Source organism: Balaenoptera physalus (assembly GCF_965194825.1).
Source record: "Balaenoptera physalus genome assembly, chromosome: 15".
Classification (NCBI taxonomy): Eukaryota; Metazoa; Chordata; class Mammalia; order Artiodactyla; family Balaenopteridae; genus Balaenoptera; species Balaenoptera physalus.
In genome coordinates this window covers 15,106,099-15,114,523 of record NC_138894.1, presented here as the reverse complement: position 1 = coordinate 15,114,523, position 8,425 = coordinate 15,106,099, and the positions used below count along the sequence as shown (strand labels likewise).

Here is an 8,425-nt window from a genome sequence, read left to right as displayed (position 1 = left end):
GCCCGTGCACCGCAACTACTGTGCACCTAGAGCCCATGCTCCGCAACAAGAGAAGCCACCGCAATGAGAAGCCCGCTTGCCGCAACGAGAGAAAGCCTGTGTGCAGCAATGAAGACCCAATGCAGCCAAAAATAAAATAAATTAAATAAATTAATTTAAAAAAAAAAAAAAAAGAAGAAGAAGCAAGCCTCTCATACCATGGCCCAGGAGAGGGCTGGGAAGAAAGGTGGCTTATGGGTTTTATGGAAGAGTGTCTTATAGAGGACAGTATGGTAGGGTAGAATGGAGGATGATGATTTTTATAAATGATGGTGTAGTTTTTAGCAACTCAATATTTAGTTCCTTAGAACTGCTGGCAGCAGTCCCCAACCTTTTTGGCACCAGGGACCGGGTGGAAGACAATTTTTTCACAGGGCGGGGGGAGGTGGTGGGAGGGGTTGGTGATGGTTCAGGTGGTAAGGCAGGCGATGGGGAGCTGCAGACGAAGCTTCTCTCACTTGCCTGCCACTCACCTCCTGCCATGCAACCCACTGGGGACCCCTGCCTTGGAAGATAAACTGGGTCATTAGAAAAACAATGTTTTGTTCCTTTTTATGGCTGAGTAATATTCCATTGTATATATGTGCCACATGTTCTTTATCCATTTGTCTGTTGATGGACACTTAGGTTGCTTCCATGTCCTGGCTATTGTAAATAGAGGTGCAATGAACATTGTGGTACGTGACTCTTTTCGAATTATGGTTTTCTCAGGGTATATGCCCAGTAGTGGGATTACTGGGTCGTATGGTAGTTCTATTTTTAGTTTTTTAAGGAACCTCCATACTGTTCTCTATAGTGGCTGTATCAATTTACATTCCCACCAACAGTGCAAGACGGTTCCCTTTTCTCCACACCCTCTCCAGCATTTATTTTGTGTAGATTTTTTGATGATGGCCATTCTGACCGGTGTGAGATGATATCTCATTGCAGTTTAGTTTTGATTTGCATTTCTCTAATGATTAATGATGTTGAGCATTCTTTCATGTGTCTGTTGGCAATCTGTACATCTTCGTGAGGTGGATGGACCTAGAGACTGTCATACAGAGTGAAGTAAGTCAGAAAGAGAAAAACAAATACCGTATGCTAACACATATATATGGAATCTAAAAAAAAAAAAAAAGGTCATGAAGAACCTAGGGGCAAGACGGGAATAAAGATGCAGACCTACTAGAGAATGGACTTGAGGATACGGGGAGGGGGAAGGCTAAGCTGGGACAAAGTGAGAGAGTGGCATGGACGTATATACACTCCCAAACGTAAAATAGATAGCTAGTGGGAAGCAGCCAAGTAGGACAGGGAGATCAGCTCGGTGCTTTGTGACCACCTAGAGGGGTGGGATAGGGAGGGTAGGAGGGAAGGAGATGCAAGAGGGAGGAGATATGGGGACATATGTATATGTATAACTGATTCACTTTGTTATAAAGCAGAAACTAACACACCATTGTAAAGCAATTATACTCCAATAAACATGTTAAAAAAAAAAGAAAAGAAAAAAAAACAATGTTTAAAAGGCTTAAGTCAGGAAGGAGAGAGAAATCACAGGTGCAAAGATTCACTTTATTTATTCATTTTCCCCCCAACATTTGCATGATTAAAGCCAAAGAGGGGGAGGAGGATGAGGTGGGGAGATGGGCTGGAGGATTGCACTAGGGAAAAGGGCCTGAGGCCTGAGGAGGCGAGGGAGGGGGCTGGGACCCAGCACAGGTGATGCACGAGCCTGCGGGCCTCTCGCTCTAACATTCGTTCTTATTGAAGCTCTTGACCAGGGCGGAGGCCAGGGACTGGTGACTGACCTCGCAGGTGTAGAGACTGTGGCTTTGGTACTGGGAACTGGGCAGCGTCAGGGTGCTGCTGAGGCTGTATGTGCTGTCCTTGCTGTCCTGCTCAGTGAAACTCTCCTGGATGTTGCTGTCCTGGACAACTCCATCCACTTTCCAGCTGACTGTGATAGTTTTGGGGTAAAAGCCATTCACAAAGCACACGAAAGAGGCAGTTCCAGTCTCTAACTGCTGTTCAGATGGGTGGAAGAGGAAGGCAGATGGCTGGGCATCAGACCCTGAGGAAGGAAGCACAGAGAGTGGTGTTTAAGTAACAGGGAAGTTCTCCACTTGGGTGCATTGTTTGTGGGTGAGCCTGGAACTGTAAGGGACAGACATGCAGAGAGCAGCCTGCTTATTCTGTGGCAACCAGGGAGCAACTAGGGAAGCCAGGAAGCATATTTCTCATCGCCATGATTTGGTGATTTTCCCTATAGCCCCTACCCCTTAAGAAAGTTCTAAATTGCTTTGTTTGAACTCTTTGCAGCCTTTCGAAGCTCTCTGCATGCTCTTCTCACCTTACCTTTCTCTCCTTCATCTGTGTTCTCTGCCTCCTGCAGGGAACCCAGTGCTTCAGGCCAAGAAACAGAACCACTTCATTGGACCCCTCAGAGTTTAGAAGTGAGAACAGGACTTGCACAGACCATTTCCCCTGCGCCTCTCCTAGTTCTGTGCAGTGATATCAGGCTGCCTTTCACTTCCTGGGCTTCCTTTGGGCGTGTTGGGGTCAGACCCACCATGCAGGGTGAGCCCCAAACTCAGTCTGGGCCCGGGTCGGTGGGGGGATCGGCCCCTTCACCCTCTGTGATCAGGCCAGCAACTCACCCACTCCTCGCAAAGGCCTCAGAGGGAGACCTGGGTCCTGGCCTGATGGCTGTCACCATATGGGGCAAGGTTCAGCCAGACCAGGAGGGTCAACTGTAATTTTGGCCACCTGCCCAGGAGGAACTGGCTAGCTTCACTTCTGACCATGAACAGCTGCCAGATGGCCTGCTGGAAACGCCCTTTGTGGGCCTTCAAGCCCTCAGGTGGGAGAGCGTGAGTTAAATAACAAATCAAGAATCTTCTTTTGCTGTGAGAAGTCACAGATAAGTGAAGAGATTTTTATAAAGCTATAAACCTTTATAAAGCTATAAGCCTCCATGTTAACTAAGCAGTTTAATATAAGATACTGAATTTTTAATGTTTTGATACTTTCTTCTCTTCTAACCATCATCACTATTTTTTTGCAGAGAATTTTATAAAATAGCCTTAGTAGCAAAATAATATGAATTCTAGAAAAAAAGGAGAGGAAATATTCTATGAAGATACTCCTATTTGGATCAATTTTTGATAGCTTTAAACTTTCTATCTTGCATTAAACAATTAGCATATTTGATATGGAAACTCTTGTAAGACCTCTTACTAGCTTTCTAATGGAGTTTAAAATTTATTAAAAGATGTTTAAAAGGCCCTAAATACAGTTTTAGAACAGTTTAAAATACTTACATAGTTTAAATAGTTTGAAAATAGTTTTAAAATGGCCCTAAAATAGTCCTGTCAGGTTGTCACAAACCAAAAATAATCTTTTTCAAGTATTGCTTTTGAAATTACCTGGCGTAAACAACAATGACAATAACAAATAACTAAACTATTTTAAAAGGTATATAATTAAAATAGCCAGATTAAAAATGTTCTAATCACAGAATGAGGGGATTGGAAAATACATTCTATTAAGTTTTTATCAATGGCATTTATATATGGTTAGATATTTTGTACACCTGAAATATAATCCTACTGAAGCCACTAAATTTCTGAGAATTAAAAACATGTCACAAATTTATCTTATTTTTTGTCAACGAATATACCTTAATGATATTTATTTTGAACTCAGTAAAAATTAATTGATCAAAACCTGAACGGCCAGATTGCTGGCCTTCAGTTATATTTTTGCTGGTGTCGATTTTGCCCTGAAAGAATTTATATATATACATATATATATGTGTGTGAAATATATATATATATATATATATATATATATATATATTTCATTTGGATTGAGCTTTTATGACTTAAATACATTTGATGAGAAGATATTTAAAAAATTACATATCACTGCGAAAAAATAGCTTTAAGTTCTTTATAGTCTTCTACTGGAAATTTTTATTAAGAGGATATAATAATGTGAATTTCATTTCTGGACTCGCTAATAAAAATCAGGTTTCTCCCTGTTTTCCCCGTGTTAACTCATGCCCATCACATTTCTGTTCTCTTCCGTTAGCGACATTATTTGTATCACTGTGTCAGGAAAGAGGGCCACAGCACAGCTGAACGGGCGATCGCGGGGTTGCCGTGGCCTTTGGCGGCATTTAGCGGCCAGGTGCGCCGTCACCAGAGTCCTGGGACCCGGCCGCCAACGTCATTCAATCACGAAAAAAGACCGCCAAGAAGTCTACAGACCACCCTAGCTGTGCCACGGCCTCCTCTGCAGTATAAAAACACCAGCAAGTAATAACAAAGAACATACTCAAAATATTTCCTATTTTTCTACATGTCCGTGGGCATCTAAAAAACGCAATTATTTTATTTTCCTTCACTTAAACAAATTACTTCAAAACTGAGCTTTTGGGGACAACCGTCTTTCCTCCATTATGATAAGAGATCATTTCCAGTTTAGTCTAATACAGAAATGTAGTTTTTTAAAAACGAGTAATCTGTTAAGGTATAGAATCTCTATAGAATTTCTAAATATTGACAGTTTAGCACTCATTTTAACCTCTAAAAATGACATCGCTGCTGATTCACAATTAAGCGGCAACTTTAATACAAATAAATATGCTTTTCTAACTTCTTACTGATTTTGTAGTGCATCCTATTGATTTTTATTCTCATAAAATAATATATCGGACAGAAGAGAGAAAACAGACTAAGAAATACATTTCTCTACTTTTCCGTGTTGTACATACGAGCAAAAATCAATACAATATTTGGCAAATTTCAATGAAAGTTAATTCGCTTTAGCTCTTTTAGAGCTGCAAGGATTCCTTTTTCATCGACACTAATTTTTTTTCCCTTTGAGTCATTTGGTGTAGATTAATCTTTTTGTCTACAAATCCAGGTTTGGAGCTGAGTTTAACTTTTGAAACTGATAATAAATCTGAAATGTTCTCATTTACCCATCTCCACAAAACTCATACTTAAGCCTCTAAAAGTCAACACTGGCATTTAGACCCAGACACATTTCAGAAGGTAGTACAGAAAAATTACTTACGTTTAATCTCCAGACGTGTCCCTTGGCCAAAGGTGATCCTCAGCGTTAACTTAATTACTTTCCCCTCAACAAAAACCTGTTTTTGCTGCTAAAGTCATTTGACGGTCGGATACAGAGAAAAATCTGGCCATTTAGATGCCACGTCAACTAACTAGCTCTTTGCTCTTCCGAGACAACCTGATTTTCAGTCCCTTTCTGATCTAATTTTCAGAAGAATCCCATTCTCTTCGAAAGTGACCTCAACTCATATCCCAAGCATGAAAACCCCCAAATTTCACGACTCTATAAGAAAAGGGAGTAGAAAAGTGCACTTACGTTTGATTTCCACCTTGGTCCCTTGGCCGAACGTAAGCCACAGTGAGTGAGCTAACACCCACCCCCCGATCAACAACCTCCCTCTGAAGCCACTCACAGGAAAAAGGCTAATTCACAGAAAAATCCAGATTTTTCTTCCCCTTTCTCTCCACAAACCCTACTCTCCTTACAAATTCAACAACTTTTCTGTTTGTTCAGCTTAAAAATTGACTATCTTCTGGTTTTCTGCCTTTTACTTTTGGGTCACCAGGAATGGCTCATTTAACCAAAATGTCACAAATTTGCACAAATGATACAGCAGGATGAAAACCTCACAAATAACTGAGCAAAAATGTACTCACGTTTAATCTCCACTGTGGTCCCTGGGCTGAAAGTGAACCACAGTGATTCCCCTTAACTTCCACTTGCACAAAACCCTACCCTGAAAGGGCAGCAAGCCCCCTTCCCCAATTCAGTTATTTTGGTTTGGAAATCTTAAAAATTAGTCATCAGTTAGCCTCCTGTAGAACAATTTCCCTTCCTCTGTACCTAATCTGGGAATGAAATTTGTTTTATCCCTGACACCTAATGAATGAAAACACGCAAAAAGGAACAAAAAGCAAACCAATTAGACAGAAACGGCAAAGAGTCAGTTGAAAAAAATACTTACGTTTGATCTCTATTTTGGTTCCTGAGCCGAAAGTATAGACACAAAGTTTCCTCTTAACCTCGCTCCTGTACAAAAACTGTGTCCCTTCCTGACCATTGAGCAAAGCTCTGTTCAAAACATATGCTTTGCTCCCCAATAAATTTCTGAAACTATCACTCAGACAAGGTATTCTCACCCAATGCCTGACTCTTGTTCTTCATAGAAAACGTGCAATCAATTCTCCAGTTTGATTACGGACTGTAGCTTTGCCCTGGAGGATCTCAGAGTCGGGTTTCAAAGAGTCGGCATACGGATCACTTCAGAGACACAGGGACCATAAGACACAGACAACCGAGAAAGGAAAGTTTAGGTTTTACTCACGTTTGATCTCCAGCTTGGTTCCTCCACTGAACGTCCCCCACAGTGGTAGCTATCCACTGTCTCACTGTGCAAAAACCCTTCTCACCTAAGGGGAACGGAGCCCTGGGTCAGCTACTGAAGCTTAACTCCCTTCTCAAGCAGGAGTGGAGGGCCTGCGGCTTCCCTGACAGAGAATGTTTGTCATTCTTAGGTGAGCTCTAAAATCCTAGAAGATGATTTATTTATATCTATGGCCTGATGGTCCCATATTTTAACAGTGTCCCACATCTGGACTGCTGCTTATTTATTTATTAATTTTGTTTGTTTATTTTTTGGAAAGTAGGTTGAATATAAATTACAAAGAAAGATAAGCACATTAAAAAAAAAAAACCCTGTACTTTCAAGCAATTGAAATATAGTTGATTTACAATGTTGTGCTAGATTCAGGTGTACAGCAAAGTGATTCAGCTATATACACACATACATATACTTTTATATATATATTCTTTTTCACATTCTTTTCCATTATACATTATTACAAGATATTGAATGTAATTCCCTGGGCTATACAGTAGGACCTTGTTGTTTATCCATTTTATGTACAGTAGTGTGTATCTGTTAATCCCAAACTCCTAATTTATCTCTCCCCTGCCTTTCCCCTTTGGTAACCATAAGTTTGTTTTCTACATCTGTGACTCTATTTCTGTTTTATAAATAAGCTCATTTTAAAAAGTGCACTTCTTTATACCTTCTCGTGGGGTGGGGGGGCTTTTGCAAATGATAAACCTCATTCAATGTCATTATGAAACTTTTTAGCTTCTTTCGTTAATAATATTAATAAAGAATGTTTTCCTATTTGAACCTCTCCTTTGCCACCATGTTGTTTCAAAAAAGACTAAATGCGTATCAAACAAAGGCCCATGTCTTATTTTGAAATCTATTTTGGAATGAAGCTATAGATGGCCTGTGAAACAAAAGCAAAGATCAAAAGAGTAGAAAAGCAGACTTTACTTGGTTGGTTGTCTGTTGTCACAGAATAGGTAGAGCTAGAGGGGTACCCACCATGCCACAATGAGCTGAACCAGGTGCATGCTGTCTTTGGAGCTGCCAGGGAATCATGGCGTGCCTTGGTGTTTCCATAGTAACCGCATCAAGGGCCCTGAAGACCTCATTTTGCTGTGAGTCCAGCTTTACTTATTGCAGTCCTGTTTCCCTCTTAAACTTCTATTCCCACCTTAGCATACATTGCTCCCAGCATCTTCAAGCCCTTACTGTACTTCTGTGACCTACAGCTTTTACAAAACTCTCCCTCTTCTTGGAGACACTTTTGCTCACCTCCATGAGCTTGTGAACAACAAATTGTCTTTCAAGACTCAACTCAAGAGAGACCTTCTGTTGCGTTATCTCCTAGCAAGTGACTCAACTTTGTAGAGTACAGAGGGAGGTCACTGGGCCTAGAACACCTAGTTGCTCTTATCTGCTGTCAGATTCTTTCGACCCTACTGGATTGTAAGCTGGTTGATGTTTCATTGTCTTATATTTGGAAGGCCCAGTCCAGCATCTTCACTTGGTAAATGCTCAACAAACATTTGCAGAATGAATGAAAGAAAAAAACCCCAAAAAACAAAAATACAACCCTACCACAAATAGTTGAAAATCAATAATAGATCAGAGCTGATAAATTATAATGGACCAAGGACTAATACAGACCACTGAAATAGTAAGTTTTACAAAAGAAATTGTAATAGTAATTCTGAAGATTAGGGTAGCCTTCATTGATTTTGTCACTGAGAGCTTTGCTAGTTACCTTGAATAGCAGAATCAGCAGTGGATCTCACCAGAAGACGAAGAAAGAGAGAAAGCAAATTGGAGATAGAGAGTGGAAATTAAGTGTAAAAATTACACTGAGGACACAGTCGACATGGATATTAAAGAGGATAGAAAGTGATTTTCTCTGCAGAGATGCAAGCAATACCAATCTAAATAGTTGAAATTTATTGAGCATTTGTGGAGTGC

General features: G+C 40.4%; 1 gene segment (V, D, J or C); it reads right to left on the bottom strand.

Moving 5' to 3' along the window:
• Window positions 1–1,575: 1,575 nt before the first annotated feature.
• Window positions 1,576–8,425, bottom strand: part of LOC309643817 (immunoglobulin kappa constant-like) — a 30,114-nt gene continuing 23,264 nt past the window's right edge. The window contains exon 2 of the C gene segment in view: window positions 1,576–2,095.